The sequence below is a fragment of the Periplaneta americana genome, chromosome 3 (genome assembly GCF_040183065.1).
Source record: "Periplaneta americana isolate PAMFEO1 chromosome 3, P.americana_PAMFEO1_priV1, whole genome shotgun sequence".
Taxonomy (NCBI): Eukaryota; Metazoa; Arthropoda; class Insecta; order Blattodea; family Blattidae; genus Periplaneta; species Periplaneta americana.
Window position 1 is genome coordinate 77,994,057 of NC_091119.1, and position 18,868 is coordinate 78,012,924.

The 18,868-nt window shown below is 36.2% G+C and overlaps 1 non-coding gene across 1 annotated transcript; it reads left to right on the forward strand.

The window, feature by feature from the left end:
• The first annotated feature begins 6,375 nt into the window (after positions 1 to 6,375).
• Positions 6,376 to 6,448, forward strand: TRNAT-CGU (transfer RNA threonine (anticodon CGU)). Its single transcript has one exon. It is a non-coding gene; the product is annotated as a tRNA-Thr (tRNA).
• The last annotated feature ends 12,420 nt before the right edge of the window (positions 6,449 to 18,868 follow it).

The following is an 18,868-nucleotide window of genomic DNA, read 5'->3' on the forward strand; positions in this document are numbered from 1 at the left end:
GTTTTAACTTATCCAAATTTATATTACTTACTGTTAATATAGCATAGATACGAACTAATGAACACACGATTTTATTGATAATAAAATTTTAAATTGAATTAACACAAATGAATTATACTCTTATTTAAAATAGGTAACAACCACTTATAAAGCATAGAATAACGCCTTGGTTTCATTTGAGAGACGCCATTAACTAGCTGGTCTTTTATTGTTTAAGCTTTTATAAAAGTGAAATATCTTAATATTAAGAGTATAGTTCTGACATTTTTAGTAGTACTGCTTTTCAAATCTTAAACTTAGGGAGGACAATTGCCCACCAACTCCCCTCCCCAAATGACGCTTCTATTTTTAGAGGAATATTTCCCTTGAAACCGGTTAATTTTCGTTTTCCCTGTAGATGTTTTCGAATGAAATCTGTTGCTATGACATACTTAAGGGGGTTAGGTATAGCTTACAGCAGTAAAATTTTGGAAATATTCAACATTTTTTCCTCCACTACTGTATCTTGTACAATAATGAAAATAAGTATGTGTAAGAAACTGACCTTCTGCTATATGAAAAAAAAAATATTTTTACGATTTAAAAAAATTATTTACATTTTTTTATGCAGTTCACTGTGCAGTGATGAAGCGTTTCCCACATAACTAAAAAACTATCCAACATTCTCCGATGAAATTTTTTTGTATGTATTTATACATGTCATATCTACAATATGATGTAAGATTACTTCTCTACCTTTGATAGATTGTCTGATAAAAAATAAATTCACTTTAAAAATGGTAAAATATCAGTATTTTCTTCCAATACATAATAAAAAAATATGATTTATTAAGGAATGTAGTTGAAAGAGCATGATATTGTAAACATGAGTTTCAGCAATAAAATAAAAAGGAGAGAACATGAAAAAGTTGGCAAGTTTATGAGTTATGAAGGAAACGCTTCATCACTGCACACTAAACTGCCACCATTTTGAATTTTGAAAACAAAAATATAAATAATTATTTTTAAATCGAAAAAATATTTTTTCATATAGCAGAAGGACAGTGTTTTACACATACCAATTTTCATTATTGTACAAGATTCAGTAATGGAGAAAAAAATGTTGAATATTTGCAAAATGTTACTGCTTTAAGCTGTACCTAACCCCTTAAGCTGAAGAGGGAATTTTAAATTGTCCTCTGTTTTGGCTATGATATTCACACGACAGATAAGCCCCAGCTATAATATATTCCTTTTGAGCAACGCCATAATCGCCCTCGTCCGAGCTTGATCCCGCGAACCAGACTATTTTGCTGAGTAGCTTTGACTTGCTTGCTCAGCAGTAGTTAAGCCTTCATGGAATAATAATAACACGAGATGAGCTCGCCCTAGCCACATGCGCAGTACGAGTATGTGTGAATACTTTTCATGATGTCTTCTCATAAACAAAATCATTCGTGTGTAGAAGTGCTGAAATACAGTGACCTACGTTATCGGCTATTCCACTTAACGCAGTGAGAAAAGAAGAACGCTTAAGCTTTGGTTTTTCTGAACCGACGCACGCGACGTGCGAGATGCGAGACCAGCCTCGCACAAATCCGGACTACACGAGAGATAGTGAATGGTTTCTATAACTGCGAGATGCGAGGTCTGCGTACCTCGCAACTATAGAAACCATTCACTATCTCTCGTGTTGTCCAAATTTGTGCGATGCGGGCCTCGCATCTCGCACGTCGCATGCGTCGGTTCAGAAAAAACAAGTCTTTAATGTAGGCACCGAGGAAGCCACACTTTTCAATCATACTGAAGATATGATTCAAAAGTGTGGTATTTCGATGTCGGATTTAAAATTTAATTATTCTTAAGAAGTATTAGTACGTCAGAGACATATGCGCACAAGGTAATCATTTACGAACTTCGTTGTTCAACCTATGGAAAACTGATAAAGAAACCAAGATGCATCATATTATCAACTACCACATTTCTTAAGTCATACGCCTAACTGGAGAGCTGCAGAATTCAGACGGTTTTCATTCGACCGGTCAGAGAACATCCGGCCGAATATTCGAATTTCGACCGGTTGCCCTTGATGTTTTGCAGACTAGACAGAACACCGACATTTTCTGAGCATAGAAACTGAGTAACAATTGGAGGAAATCTATCTTGTCTAATTAAAAAAATGTATTTGCTTAATATAAGCTTGCAATTAATTACATACTTTATTATAGGCCTACTTATGAGGCAGTAGAGCAAGTGACAGCTTCAAATACTTGGAGTGTACTATAAGCAGTAACATGAGCTGCTGCCAGGAAGTCAAAAGAAGGATAGCAATGGCCAAGAAAGTTTTTAATAGACAAAAGGAGAATCTTCTGCGGATCTCTAGAGAAATAACTAAGGAAGAGACTAGTGAAGTGCTTTGTGTGGAGTGTAGCATTTTGTGAGACAGAAACATGGACATTGTGACAAAGTGAAGAGAAGCGAATAGAAGCATTTCAAATGCGGATAGCTATGGAGTCATGTGAAGTGGTCAGACAGAATAAGAAACGTAGCTGTGTTGAAAAGAGTGGATAAAGAAAGAATGATGCTGAAACTAATCAGAAACAGGAAAAGGAATTGACTGGTTCACTGTTTGAGAAGAAACCGCCTTCTGAAGGATGCACTGGAAGGAATGGTGAACGGGAGAAGAGTTCGGGGCAGAAGAAGATATCAAATGATAGACGACATTAAGATATATGGATCATATGAGGAGACAAAGAGGAAGGCAGAAAATAGAAACGACTAGAGAAGGCTGGGTTTGCAGTGAAAGACCTGCCCTTGGACAGAACACTATGAATGAAGAAATGAATGAATGAATCTTCATATTATATAGATGAACAAATGGATACTGGTAACAACAAAGAAAATAAGTGTAATGCATAATATGAAAGCTGGTGTGTAAAGAAATGCAAGAATAGAATAAATTAAAATTACTAAATAGAAGAGAAAGTAAGTGCATACATTCTATTGTAACATTTACACTCTAAACTCAAAATGCATACCTACCTCTAAAACAATAGTTGTTAATGCCTTTTAATTACTCTAAGCAAATCCATTATTTCATTAATAAATCATTTTAGAAGATATGTTTTGCTCTTTACGATACCAACTGTAATACATGAATGAATGAATCCATCAATCAATTAACCAATCAGTAAATCACTGAATCAATCAATGAATCAATGAGTCGATGGAAAATTGATTGATTGTTTGACTGATTGGTTGATTATAGTGAGAGAAGAAGAATTATCAATTAAATAGTAGGTCTACACAATGATAATCGCGTTCTTACAAGGGCTCTTGGAACTTCTGCATGGCTCAATGTGGTCTGCCTTTGTCGTCCACCCACAAAGAGTGAGAAACAACTCGAATATTCGTTAAACCGAACCTGAGACACTTCGCGAGACGGAAGAGCTTTGCATACTGACTACAGTGCCAGGTGTTCAATAGCAATATATAATTTATATTTTTCGTAACCGGTTGTACACGACTCTAGGCCTATCTCGTTTCCATACATTAACTAGTCATTCCAGCGCTTTAGAGAAAGTTTTATATTTTTCTTCGCTTTCGTACATAATTTAACAATTTATTTCACACAGACATTTTTTGAATACATGTTCTTTCCACAACACTGGTCATATTTAGCTGTGATGGTCAATTAGTAATCGGAACAAATGTACCTATTCCAGCAGCTTTAATCCTTCCGACCTGTTATTTTGTTCAGTGTCAATATTTGTCTTGCATATCATAGAGAAGGTAGTCCATAAAGTATTGACTACTTTGAACATTGTTAGACGCATTTTCTTTAATGTGCCAATCACTCTAAGAAGTTGTATAATTTACTGTCAGTCTTTTGAATGTAAATTAAAACTTTACAACTTAAATAGGCCTACTTTAAATACCTAATTAACTCAAGTTGTTTATTATCTATGATGGACCTTGTCATATTAATTAGATGGACAGAACCATTAATACCAAACGCTTTTCATTTTTCATGTAGGCTAATAGAATTACTATAACAAAAGTGTTGGACATGAAGATGCTATAACTATTCCACCACGTGTTTTGCTGTAACGAAGGACTAGTTGTCTAATTTCCAAACTACAAGCGGGGAATGTGAATGTGCAGGAGAATGTGCTCTTAGCATCGTGCAATGCTTTCTGCAAGAAATTCAACTCCCCTGATTGTTTAAAATCCTGATACGAAGTAAGAGAGGCGGATCGCGGACTCCTGGTTGCTGCGCTTCCCGGTAGCCTTTTGTCTTGAGCCGAGGTAATGAGGCCCCACACGAAAATTTAAATTCATGTGAGGAACATGTGCAGGAAGGAACCCTGGCACAAAGAGCGCGCTTTTATATCACGACTTCCTGCCCTACAGTGGTGGATCATAGTGCTGATGCAATGTTAATCGAGCGTCTTGGATGTCCCGTTGTGGCCTCCACTGCATGCAGCAGGAAGGAACGTATAAATTAGACAGCCATCTTGGATTTATTTCTGTGGGATGTGTGAAACAAAAGCAAGGCGCGGCCCGCAATTGGGGTGTGCACTGCCGCCAGGGGTCGCTGATAGCCTTACAAATTACTAGGAGGAATAGAGGGTTTGAGGTATTGTTCACGCTCCTCTTTGAGTCATAAGTACGATGAAACAGACCGGGAGACAAAAATTCCTCGTTCAGTCAATCAATATCTTCTTCCTTCTCCAAAAATAGGATCCTTCGGTCCGACGAGGCTTTGATGTCTTGTTCGATCCATCACTTCCTAGACCTGCTTAGGCATTGTGTTTATAGTGGGTAATACTATAATATTATTTTCGATAATCTACTTTCGTCCATTGTTCTCACCATGGACATCTGTATTCTTTAGCAATTCCTTGTAATATTTCCGTGAGCATGAAATAATAGATTTAGACGATTTTCTTCAATTACTGTAAATGTTTCATTTTACTTAGACTCATTAAACCTTTAAAAGAGAGGGCAAATCTCTCAAACTTTTAAAGGTGCTCAATGTAATTGTCCCATATGACATGCCACCGATCGATGTGAAGACGAAACGTTCTCATACTCTTCACAGCATAGTGCAATAAATGCTGTCAACAGCCCTGGTAATTCGCAGCCTCAACTCAACTAGGCTGTATGATAAAAATGGAACAAACACGGCTTCCTTCATATAGCCCCACAAAAGAATTCGCCGGGTGTTAGATCTGGCGAACGGGAAGGTCACTTAAAAGATTCAAATTGTATGGTGGCGCGCCATCCTGTTGAAAGATGAAGTTGTTCTTATCACCATTTATCTGTGGCATTATCTATTCGATAAGTATATAAAAATAACAGGCCCCTTTCGCTGTTGGTGCAATAAAGAAAACTGATCCTATACCTTTTCGCATGACATTGCGCAGAACACTTAAAGCTACAGTGAATCACACCCATGCTCAACATATAGGCCTACGCCTACACGTGGATTCTCATATCCTCAAATTCTCACGTTGTGACGATTGACTTTTCCACTCGTATGAAAAGTTGCCTCGTCGCTGAACATCATTTTGTCATCAAAACCATCACATTGCAGTCTTCGGAATTCGAAACAGAAATTGTTAAGATGCACACAGTCATCATCAGTTAGATGTTGCAATAAGTATAGTCGATATGGTTTCATGTGTAATTGCTTACTTAGAGCTTTTCACACAGATTTCTGTGGAATATTGAGTTCTCTGCTGGCTCTTCATGTATATTTTAGGGGACTTCGTTCAAAATACTGACGAATGCTGTTGACTATCTGTTGAGACAAAGGAGGGCGACCTGTCGACTTTCTCCTACATAAGGATTCTATACGTTGAAATTTGGCTACCAGTTATAAATTAACTGCTTTAATGGTGGGTTCTATGTTTTCTACGAAAATTACGCTGGAAGCCAATAATAGACTTGTTACAATGGAAATCCAAGACGCAGAAATATGCATTTTCCAACAATAAAAATCTCGATAGTTACCATAGCCACCTGTAATAAAACTTTGGGCATTGATCTGTAATTCCAATCAAATTCCATACCCGTAGCATCTATGTGATTAATATAGAAGTGCTGCAAAAACGTCTATAGTGAGAATCACTATACTATACTACACATTACACTAGACTAGACTAAACTATACTGTACTATACTATACTATCTACGGAAAAATTATTATTTTTTTGTTCTTACAGAGTACATCTGTTATGGCAACAATTAATATTAGAGGAGAAAAATTCGCTCCGATGTTGTATATTAAGTCAACTGCGCACTCAGCTGAGTGACTTGGTGGCCGGGATTTCACAGTAATATGCACAGTAATCTGTACAGTAATATGCACTGCACTGCACTTGATTGGACTTCGGCGTAGCTCAATGGTGAGAGCGCTTGGTACGTAGAACCAAGAACCCGGGTTCGATCCCCGGCGCCGGAGCGAATTTTTCTCTTCTAATATTAATTGTTGCCATAACAGATAAAATTCTGTAGGAACAAAAAAATAATAATCTTTCCGTAGATTCTTCGAGCAACACTGCATATTACTGCACAGATTACTGTGCATTTAATGGCAGTTGACTTAATATAAAATGTCAACATACATGCTCAACTGGGAGTCAAGCCACAAAGGGAAAAACCACTGGAGGAGAGGGGTTCGATCCGATGCTGTGGATTGGAGTTCGGCGTAGCTTAATGGTGAGAGCGCTTAGTTTATAAAGGCAAGGACCCGGGTTCGATCCCCGGCGCTGGAGTGGTTTTTTTCTCCTCTAATATTAATTTATACTATATTATACGCCAACACCCAGGAGGTTAATAAGCAGTTACGGATATACTCGGCTTCCTGTGCAAGTCATTATTTAGAAAAAAAATTCTTCACCATCCCAATGCAGGCTGTATATCCAACATTGGTGGAACATGGAATGAAGTGTTCTCATTTCACTGAAATATCATACTGCCTCTAGCTATTCGTAGTTCATTAACAAATTATTTTAAAACTATTGTCGAAGGCTACAGTAGACACTGGAAAGCATATCTTACTTGTAAGAAAGTAACGGTATGTTCAATGACTCTGCCGTTTAATTTAGGAATATCATATTGTGTGGAGAGCGTGGTCTTTCCTATCACATAGCGCTGTGTTCAAATATTTCCATTCTTTGAATAATACATATAGTAATGGAAAAATAGCATTCACTTTGCACTGTTGTCATTGACGAGCTTACAAATGTAATATTTCCAGTAGTTTTATAGTTTCTCATAAATATATAAACAAGTTATGCCTAATAAAGATGTTTGAAAGTTTTGTAATTTTGAACAATCTTAAATTCATTTCGAATGCAAACTACATATAGTTAAGCCTGAGACGATCTGTTCCAATCGAGATATATTCCAAAATAATTAAAGTATCCAGAAGGAAACACATGTAAAAATCCATCATATTTTTAGATTAAAACAGTGTCGAAATAACTAAATATCAAACAAATGCAAATAAAGCTCAAACACTTTCTGTTACAAAGAACACAATTTAGAGCGGCAGTTATTTTATTGGTCACTGTGTCACCTCTAAGTTTCCTCTTTATACCAATTGTAATTGAAATAATCTCGATAAATATATTTATTCATTTAGATTTAAAGATTTGCGTTTTGTAAAAAAAAAAATCTGCATCTTATATTAAGATTAGCTACCTTAACTCATCTTTTAGTAATATCTTAAAAAATTCTTCAACTCTTAGTTTCTAAGTGTCGTATTTATTAATACTCACAAACTAGTCTTTGCTCTTCCACTCTTCGTGAGGCCAGTGCATAATAATAAGCATGGTTTGTCCCACATTCTTTCTTGCCTCTCTCAGCACTACTAGATTAATGTTCATTCTATTTCTATTATTAATGTGTTCTCCTTTAACCTAATTCCCTGCACGCTAATCTACATCCCTTTTCTCAAAACCCTTTCACATCACCAAGTTCATTTTATTCCATGGATGCCCTCGCATCTGATGAGCACTCCCCTACGCGCCATCTGGAAGTCCGCTGGGAGACTAGTACCCTGCGTGGGAATGTATTAATGCTATTCAAATAATTAGACCTATCTTCTCTGCACAAAGTAACTGCTTTATATGTGACTAAATATTTCAGCTGAGAAAATGTAAGAGCACACGTAAAGAGTCTATATGCACGCATATGTATAAGCACGCATGAGAGTTTTTCGTACCCTGTTTAAGTTTTATCCTTCACCGATTTATTTTAACATTCAGCATTATGTTAGACACAGGATTCCTTTCGCGCGTGATCAGCTAGAATCAGCATTAAGCCAGATTTGGAACAGACATCCGGGGCCTGAATGAGATTTGAAGTCACAAGCATAATTTTCACGCAACGTTAAAACTGCGTTCTTTGCCGTTTCGCACACCACGACCAAGGGAAATACGAAGTAATCCCACTAACCCACATAATTCACAAATAAGACCTTGGTTCACATGTGAACAGATTGTTTAAATTATGTACCTGAATTACTCAGAACAGCACATCGAACTTTTGTGTTATAATTGTCTTCTGTATCAAGTCCCTCCGGGAGTGCGTGGTCTTTGCCGTCAGCCTGTTACGCAGGCAATCATGGTTGAGTCTCGGACAGGTCTGAGATTTTTATTAAAACTCCAACCTGACTCTTGTGGTCGCAGTCAGGGTTTTCTCGGACTTCTCCCGTTTCCCATGTTACGCTTCAACATAATTTCGTCCGATCATCCCTTAGTATTCCCCTATCGCCCGTTGGTGACATCTGAAAGGGTTGGTAAAGGGACGAGCGGGTTGTATGATCAAAACCTGAATACTTAGCCAACCTTATTATAATGAAGGATCGGTGGAGCGGAGAAAAATTCTCTCCGGCACTGGGATTCGAACCTGGGTTTTCAGCTCTACGTGCTGACGCTTTAGCCACTAAGCCATACCGGATTCCAATTCCGATGCCGGATTGAATTCTCTTAGTTTAAGCTCCACCACTTAGTTTTCCCTTTAGTGGCCAGCCAACCCTCATGCACTGTGTCACAGATGTCTGACAGTGGGACTGTGTCCAACACACTACTGTGCAGAGGTGACTAAGTGACCGGGATCCGACGGAATAAGCGCCGTCTTAAATCACTAAGTGATTATATACGCATATCATATTATAGCGATGTACCGAACTACGTATGATATTTCCATACAGGAATTCTGCGTTATCATATGATGAAGGATCGGTGGAACGGAGAAAAATTCTCTCCGGCACCGGGATTCTAACCAGGGTTTTCAGCTCTATGTGCTGACGCTCTATCCACTAAGGCCCACACCGGATTGAATCCTCTCAGTTTAAACTCTACCACTTAGTTTTCCCTTTAGTGGTCAATCCTCATGCACTGTGTCCTCTCCACCGATCCTTCATCATCATATGATAACGCAGAATTCCTGTATGGAAATATCATACGTACTTCGGTACATCGCAGTAATATGATATGCGTATATAATCACTTAGTGATTTAAGACGGCGCTCATTCCGTCGGATCCCGACTACTTAGTCACTTGTAATGAGTGCACCTCTGCACATTAGTGTGTTGGACATTGTGCCACTGTCACACATCTGTGACACAGTGCATGAGGGTTGGACACTAAAGGGAAACTAAGAGGTGGAGCTTAAACTGAGAGGATTCAATCCGGCATCGGAACTGGAATTCGGTGTGGCTTAGTGGATAGAGCGTCAGCACTTAGAGCTGAAAACCCGGGTTCGAATCCCAGTGCCGGAGAGAATTTTTCTCCCCTCCACCGATCCTTCATCATATGATAACGCAAAATTCCTGCATTGAAATATCATATATACTTCGGTACATCGCTATAATACAACCTTATTTTAGTCAGCTGGTGTGGCTTAGGAATGCTAGGCGAATGCTGTCAGAATAATGGTTCTGTCAGATGAAAGAATCGTTCAGGTTCGTCCTTTTCCTTCCGGTTAATAAATCTTCTACAGTTCTATATGAATAGGGGTTATCATAATCACCGGTCCCGATACTGAACGTTAGATTTATTATTAGTATAGATTATGAATTTTACCATGACTGTCAGTAAAAAAATTGTTTAAACTAAGAAAATGTCCTTCCTACGTCACAAGATGTTACGGTGACACAATTATAATAACAAAAATCAATATACAAATTAACAATATTTACGTTTTACATAATATATACAAAATACAGATCAAAATGAAATGCAATATAACATAGATTGACAAATTAAAATAATATTAACACAAAAGCCTGAATGAAAATGCAACTAACTCAGTTTAGAATGAGATCACAATGTAGTCGTAACTTGGTGTTTTACATATACAACATTGACGATGGAGCGCCTGTGTTATACGATGACTCATAGTCTGTGCGTACCTGCTTACAATACTACCCTGGTTATGCATCCATGGCTAACGAGCCACGTTATGCATCGACATGACATAATAGATGTACCAGAAGAAACTACCCGATCCACTGTACATTTGGGAAGAAAAATGCGCTGCCTGCATATGTCACAACTTTTGACGAGTATTACATAATCGAATTTAAAATTTCGTTATGAACTTGTACATCAGCCTAGTAATAATAATAATAATAATAATAATAATCATCATCATCATCATCATCATCAGCCCTTGGTGGGCCTGGGCCTCCCTTAGTAATTGTCGCCATCAGTCTCTGTCTTGTGTAGCAGCCTTCCAGTTCTTGCACCCCAACTTTCTGGCATTCTCTTCCACTATAATAATAATAATAATAATAATAATAATAATAATAATAATAATAATAATAATAATAATAATAATAATAACAAACACCAAAAAGTGCCCTAGGAAGTAATGCGTTAAAGGGACAAAGGCAGGAAAAAACCAGTGCTGTTATATTATTAGGCCTATTCTGAGTACAAATTAGTACAATAAGAACACCTTGGTTTTGATCACTGTGCTTCTCTGTCTGATTCTCGCGATTTTTAATAGTGACGAAATCCAAAAGGAGAGTTTACAAAATTAAGTCCCGGCACATTGGAGCTAGTAAAATGTAATAGTCTTCAGGGCACCGTTTTTTCCTTTTGGTGTGAAGGGTAGGAAAATTGTATTGGGAGTTGGACAATAAGAAGGCTGCTGGAGAATAACAATATTAATTTTGCGCTATTGAATATGTTTGTGCAGTAAATATTTGTCTACAGTAGTGGTCGTCAGCACTCGCTGAAATGGGTAGAGTGCATGGAGATTAAGGAAATATGGTCCTTCGTGCACAAGGGATAGGAAGACAGCATACCCGCCAGCAGCCACGAATGCACGATAAGGCAGTGTCTTGTCCGCGGGTAAAAGACGCTAGCTCGAGGGTGCAGTGTCCTGATGACCGCTGGTCTACAGTCATCAATGAGAGAAACAGGCAGATGTTAACGGGAGTGGGGTCCATTCCACTTGTGGTGATTATCTGGTTGGGTTTCTTTTGAGGTTTTCTCCAACTGCAAGCTCAATATTAAGTAAGCCCATAGAGAATCCTCGGACTCACCTCGCCAGAATAGCAACGATAGAAAGCCGCGTAGTTGATACAGCGTTGTTACATAGTCAATAATTAATAGAAAATACCAAAACCACGGAACAAAGAAAATATGAAACTGAAAATTCGGCTGTGGTGGTGGTTTTGTCTTGGGGATCGACTCTTGCAAAAGATGCGTGGAGATCCTAACTAGACTTTTTAAAACTGAGTATTAGACTACAAACAGCTAATCTGAAACTAGTACTTAAGAAGTAAGAAATTGTACCAAAGGATATTTTGATAACTGAGGAAGGAGGTAGGGAAGACGCTCCTACAAAAGAAGTAAGACTTAATTAGTAAGCAAAGGGTATGGGTCTGCAATGCCAAAGCTACCAATGAACACGGTTTCTACCAAAACTAAGTTATGTTGTCTCATGTTAGTGCTTTAAAAGCCGCCTCGAAAAAACACCTTGCTCTCATGTGTCATTCTCTCAACCTATTAGTGATAGTTTTACTAGAAATTCTCACACCCTTTCGCCATCCTCAGATCTTAAAATAGACATAGGTCCTATACCTTTTAGTTTTAATGCATATGTAATGTTTTTACTGTTTGCATTTAGTATTATTTTACATTAATAGTGTAATATGTCGAAATACCGATATTGGAATGCGTATCACCCATAATATACACTCTGAGTACTTGGGCCTACGAGCGGATCGGCCCAGAGACGGGTTGCCGCGTTGCAGTTTCTTTACGGTCTATTCACCCAGTAATAGAACGGTCGCAAACCAAAAATTCATATTAAAATACAGATTCTACATGTATTTTTGTTTGTACATTTTACGAGCGGTGATTAGCCTATCTAGCGTCTGAGTGAACTGAAGATAATGCCAGCAAAATGAGTGCAAAGTTCAGCGCCGAAAGTTACCCAGCATTTTTGTTCTAAATGGGTCCAGGAAAATCCCGGAAGAAAAACTCAACCAGATTACTTGTCCCAACTAGAATTTGAAATCGGACCCACTCGTTTCACGCTCAGACATACTAACCGCTACTCCACAGTGGTGGACTGCTATATAAAAGAAAGATTTTTGTGCGAGATCGTGCGTATTTGCTTGCTTTCCGCACAAAACCAATACGAGGTAAGTGTGAAATACCACATTCAGTATTCCAACGTAACACGCATAACAATTTCCCTATTTTTACCGCTTAAGCGTCATATTAATTTTACTGCTTTAGGCTTTCGACATACTATTTTTAAAGACGTTCAATATAGTAATAATTATAAATTGGAAACTTACCACTGCAATTTCACCTAAATTGCACTGTTAATTGTTGTTTTTAAATATTTGCAAACATTAAGTAAACTCTACAATATCACAAAAGTTACTGCATTTGTAATGCAAGTAACATTAAGGAAGCCGTGAAAAAATCAACAAGATTCCAGATGTCGATGTTCTTACTGCAATATGTTATATAAATAATATTGTTAAGATATTAAAATGAAAAATAAGTCATTACATAATCTTACCGTTTCTTTTAAGTTCGCATTTATAGACTGGGGGAAAAAAAGATAGACGTATATCACGGCCTGCTGGAATATAGTAAACACAGAAAACATTTTGTGCGAGATCGTGCGTATTTGCTTGTTTTCCGCACAGAACCAATACGCGGTAAGTGTGAAATACGACATACAGTATTCACAACGTAACACACATAACAATTTCCCTCTTCTTACCGCTTAAGCGCGACATTCATTTTACTGCTTTAGGCTTTTAACATATTATTTTTAGAGACGTTTAACATAGTAATAATTATAAATTGGAAACTTACCACTGCAATTTCACCTAAATTGCAATGTTAATTATTGTTTTTAAATATTTGCAAAAATTAAGTAAATTCTACTACTCCACGAAACTTATTGCATTCCTGATACAAGTAACATTAAGGAAGCCGTGAAAAAATCAACGAGATTCCAGATGCCGATGTTATTACTGCAATATGTTATATAAATAATATGGTTAAAATATTAAAATGAAAAATAAATCATTACATAACCTTACCGTTTGTTTTAAGTTCGCATTTATAGACTGGGGGAAAAAAAAGACAGACGTATATCACGGCCTGCTGGAGTATAGTAAACACAGAAAATACTTTACAGCAACAATGTTGAAGAAAGATATTTTGGTGTTCCGAAGTTGGCGTCATTAAACAGAAACCAAGATGGAGATTTCATTGTAACTAATTAGAAATTCGTCTTTCAGGTATGTAATAAACGATCTTCGCACAAAATAATGTACGATACACGAGCGGTATGTTTGTTTTCATGTTCTCGGAAATTAAAAAAGCTCAACTACGTTTCGCTTTTTCAGTCTTTTCCTCGAACATGAAAACGTCAACATACCGCTCTTGTAACGTATATTACTATTATAGGAACAATGTTGAAGATAGATATATTTGTTTTCCAATGTTGCCGTCATTGAACAGAAACCAAGATGGAGATTTCATTGCAACTGATTAGAAATTCCTCTTTCAGGTATGTAATAAACGATCTTCGCACAAAATAATGTACGATACACGAGCGGTATGTTTGTTTTCATGTTCTCGGAAATTAAAAAAGCTCAACTACGTTTCGCTTTTTCAATCTTTTCCTCGAACATGAAAACATCAACATACCGCTCTTGTAACGCATATTACTATTTCTTATTTCAAGCAAAAATTGCATTACAATAACAAAGATTTTACAATGCTATTGTAATACTCGTACATGAATATTCTTCAAAATTCGAAATTGATTACCAATCTCATAGTCAAATACATATTACAAATCTTGTATAAATAGAATGTAACTGGGTCACACACAAAAAAGCAATATGTTTGAGGTCTGAGTGTGACCAATAACGAAAACTGGATAGAATAAAAAATAATAATAAAAATCACAACTGCGATTAAACTGTTAACTGTAATTACACATGTCCTACGTTGGCAAGGCAAGTTTTAGGTAGTCTGAAGGAAAACAAATTTGACAACTTCAATTGTGAAAATTTCATGGCGACAGAGAAGGCCTAAAAAGCGTAGTCTTTATGAAAAAAAAAAAAAAAAAAAAAAAAAAAAAAAAAAAAAAAAAAAAAAAAAAATAATAATAATAATAATAATAATAATAATAATAATAATAATAATAATAATAATAATAATAATAAAGTCTTTTCCTCCATTACTGTATCTTGTACAATAATGAAAATCGGTATCTGTAAAACACTATCCTTCTGCTATATGAAAAAAAAAATATTTTTACGATTGCAATGATGAAACGTTTCCCACATAACTCTAAAACTATCCAACATTCTGTGATGATTTTTTTGTGTGTATTTATGGATGTCATATCTACAATATGATGCAAGATCACTTCTCTACCTTTGGTAGATTGTCTGATAAAAAATAAATTAATTTAAAAAAAGGGTCAAATATCAATATTTTCTTCTAACACAAAATAAAAAAAAATATATTTATTAAGGAATGTAGTTGAAATAGCATGGTATTGTAAACATGAATTTCAGCAATAAAATAAAAGAGAGAGAATATGAAAAGGTTAACAAGTTTATGAGTTATGAGAGGAACGCTTCATCACTACACAGTGAACTGCTACCATTTTGAATTTTCAAAAAAAAAATATATTTTTTTTAAAATCGTAATAGTAATATGCGTTACAAGAGCGGTATGTTGACGTTTTCATGTTCGAGGAAAAGATTGAAAAAGCGAAACGTAGTTGAGCTTTTTTAATTTCCGAGAACATGAAAACAAACATACCGCTCGTGTATCGTACATTATTTTGTGCGAATATCGTTTATTACATACCTGAAAGAGGAATTTCTAATTAGTTGCAATGAAATCTCCATCTTGGTTTCTGTTCAATGACGGCAACATTGGAAAACAAATATATCTATCTTCAACATTGTTCCTATAAAATGTTTTCTGTGTTTACTATACTGCAGCAGGCCGTGATATACGTCTGTATTTTTTTTCCCCCAGTCTATGATGAGTCTGGAATCTTGTTGATTTTTTCACGGCTTCCTTAATGTTACTTGCATTACAAATGCAGCAACTTTTGTGGTGTTGTAGAGTTTACTTAATTTTTGCAAATATTTAAAAACAATAATTAACAGTGCAATTTAGGTGAAATTGCAGTGGTAAGTTTCCAATTTATAATTATTACTATATTGAACGTCTTTAAAAATAATATGTCGAAAGCCTAAAGCAGTAAAATGAATATGACGCTTAAGCGGTAAGAATAGGGAAATTGTTATGCGTGTTACGTTGGGAATACCGAATGTGGTATTTCACACTTACCGCGTATTGGTTTTGTGCGGAAAGCAAGCAAATACGCACGATCTCGCACAAAAATATTTTTTATATATATAGCAGAAGGACAGAGTTTTATACGTACCAATTTTAATTATTTTACAAGATACAGTAATGGAGAAAAAAATGTTGAATATTTCCAAACATTTTATTGCTGTAAGCTGTACCTAACCCCTTAAATAGTAAAAATAGGGTATTCTAGTGTACATAATGTAAATAATTTAAATTATAAATATCAGTGCTTGTTAAATTGGTTCATGTTTTGTTCTGCTCAACTTAACCAAATAAAAGCCGCGTGAGTAGCCAGTCAAGTACTTCGCTTGCATATGCACTGGCTTCGTCCACTTAAAAACTCCAGTAATAAGTAATCTTGTAGCCTCGTAGGACAAAATACGGTCCCTAGTCATCAGTCAATGTAGTGATTGTTTTAACCTTTCACAGATCCCTTGTTAGTTAATCATCGATATGGCTACGCTGCGGTTATCCCTTCACTGCTCAGTTAACGCCACGTAATCATCTGACAGCTTCAGCAGTATAAAGCGATTCTGAAGAAACACTGATGTAACAAAATGTAGAGTTGATGTTGATTCCTCCAAAATCTCTGGCCGCCACAAACTGCTGGAACTGACTGTACGTCTCCAGATTGGGCAGCAATTCCATTAATTTGACAGGCCGTGTTTAGCTGTTGACTTGTTTTGTTGCGTGCAGTTCCCTGTCCACTTGGCTGCACACAAACAGATCTGATAAAGCTGACTTGTCCGTTCCAACTTTTTTTTTTTTGTTTAGCGAGTTAGGAATGACATCCGTGTTTTGTAAAATAAAATTAACATAAAACTTTGTGTGGAGTGGACAATTAGGTGAATGGGACCCTCCATACAAACAGCGACATTATCACCACTAGACTCATCAATCATCATCGTATCGGGGCTGATAGCTTGAGGACGTAATGATGTCGATTTCATTATGGACACGGTGACAATTTGGTCTCACTCTCTGCGATGGATGTGATGTTATCGGATGCATATAGTAATGTAATAGACCACGACATTTCTGTGCCTTGGCTCTTCTGCTGGTGTCGGCATTACTAACCTGAACATACAGTATCTCCCCGCGTTCCAGAATATCACAGTACGAATTATAATTCATCCAGAATTAAATAATGATAAATATTAGTGATATTGATGATTATGATGATGGTGATGATGATAATAATAATAATAATAATAATAATAATAATAATAATAAAAATAATAATAATAATTCCGTTAAAACATACTGGTAATTAGAGATGGGTCGATAACACAATTTCTCGATATTCAATACCGATACACGTTTTAGAGCTTCGATAATGGATACTCGATACTATACTTTAAAATTGACAACATAACAAAGAAATTAAAATACTTTAAAGAACATTGAAGTTTATTACACGTTACTAATTATTTTCCGCAATTTATTGTTTACGTCTTATTTAAATTTATATACATATATTCTTTTTTGATAATACCGGACCTTACCAACTTTAGTTAGACATTTTCATCCACACGTCGTACACTTTACCGGAACCATTCTAGGGCGACGACAGTAGCAAAGCTAAACATTTTACAATGTGTCTAGCCCACAGTCGTGCACATTTGTCCAAATCCACGGGCTTCCCCTCCGCTGACTGCAACGGGCTGAGCAGTGTCGCACGGAACTAGCCCAAGCATGAGCCACTGCCATCGTGATCTAATACAGGCCGTAAGGCAGACCACGTGACTCGCTTAACAGCTGATCGCGAAAGGCGGTCTTTCAACCATATGAATTAGTTGCAGTGCATGAAGAATAACATATATTTCTCTGAAATGCAGTGTAGTTGCGTCAGTAAAATTTTAAACAGTGATTGTGAGACACTTGAGACACAATTTACTTGCAATTTAAGGTATAATATTATTTTTGGTGTGAAAATTACGTTGTTGCAGGCAAAGTTCGTATGTGTAATACCTGCCTTTATTTCGATTAAATATTGCGCCCTAATGTGGTTAAGTGAAATTTTGGTCTTATAAACAGTAGGCTAAATATGTGTAATAATATATACGTGAAAGTGAAACATTGACTGGCATGTAAAGTAAGTTGTGATTAGGCCTAAGTGCAGCGTTACCGATGTTACTCTTGTCTAATCCATTATTGCTAGTTTACCGTATTTGTCTTATTAAATTTAAATTATTGCGCCCTTTTTATTTGTGAATAACCTACATTATACGAGTAAATAATACGACGTTTGATAATATACACAATTTGAACTAAAAACGAGATACATATAGTTAGTATATTACGAAAAATTATACCCTATAGTTTTCATTACTGTTACAGTATCTAGAATTGTAATTAGTTGAAATAAAGCACTCATGCTTCATTACGAAATTCTTGCACATTCATTTATGCACGTTTCAACAATTTTCAGTTGCATCGAACGCATATTTTAATGTGTTGAAGTTATAGGTTATGTTTATTCTATCAGTACTTGCCTTATTTCCATATTCGCAATTGTGCATTATAATTAAGCATAACGCTACGTATAACTCATAAATGCAATTTGTCTACACTTCAATTGTATTTATTCGTTTCAGACGGTACTCCAGTCTGAAGTCTGATTAGTTTAATATGTTACTAGGGCTAAACTAGCGCTGAGGTAGTTCCCTTCGTATTCATACATCTTGCATATACAAATTAGTTCGGTTCGTTCAGGATTTTAATATGCCTTGCTTATAGGATCAAACGCATCTCGACAAAAAATAAATTCAACTGTTTTCAGTTCAGAAATTACCGGAACTATACCTCAGCGCTACTAAGTAATATAACATATGTACATTTCATAGGAGGGACTGTGGTGAATTTTCTACCTATAAGTAAGGACGGTAACCGTGTTCTGAAGTTTATCCTAAAAATATATTCTTCTTTATTAAATCTCAAAACCGTTATCGTTCTCAACTTAAGCCTAAAATGTTGACGCAGA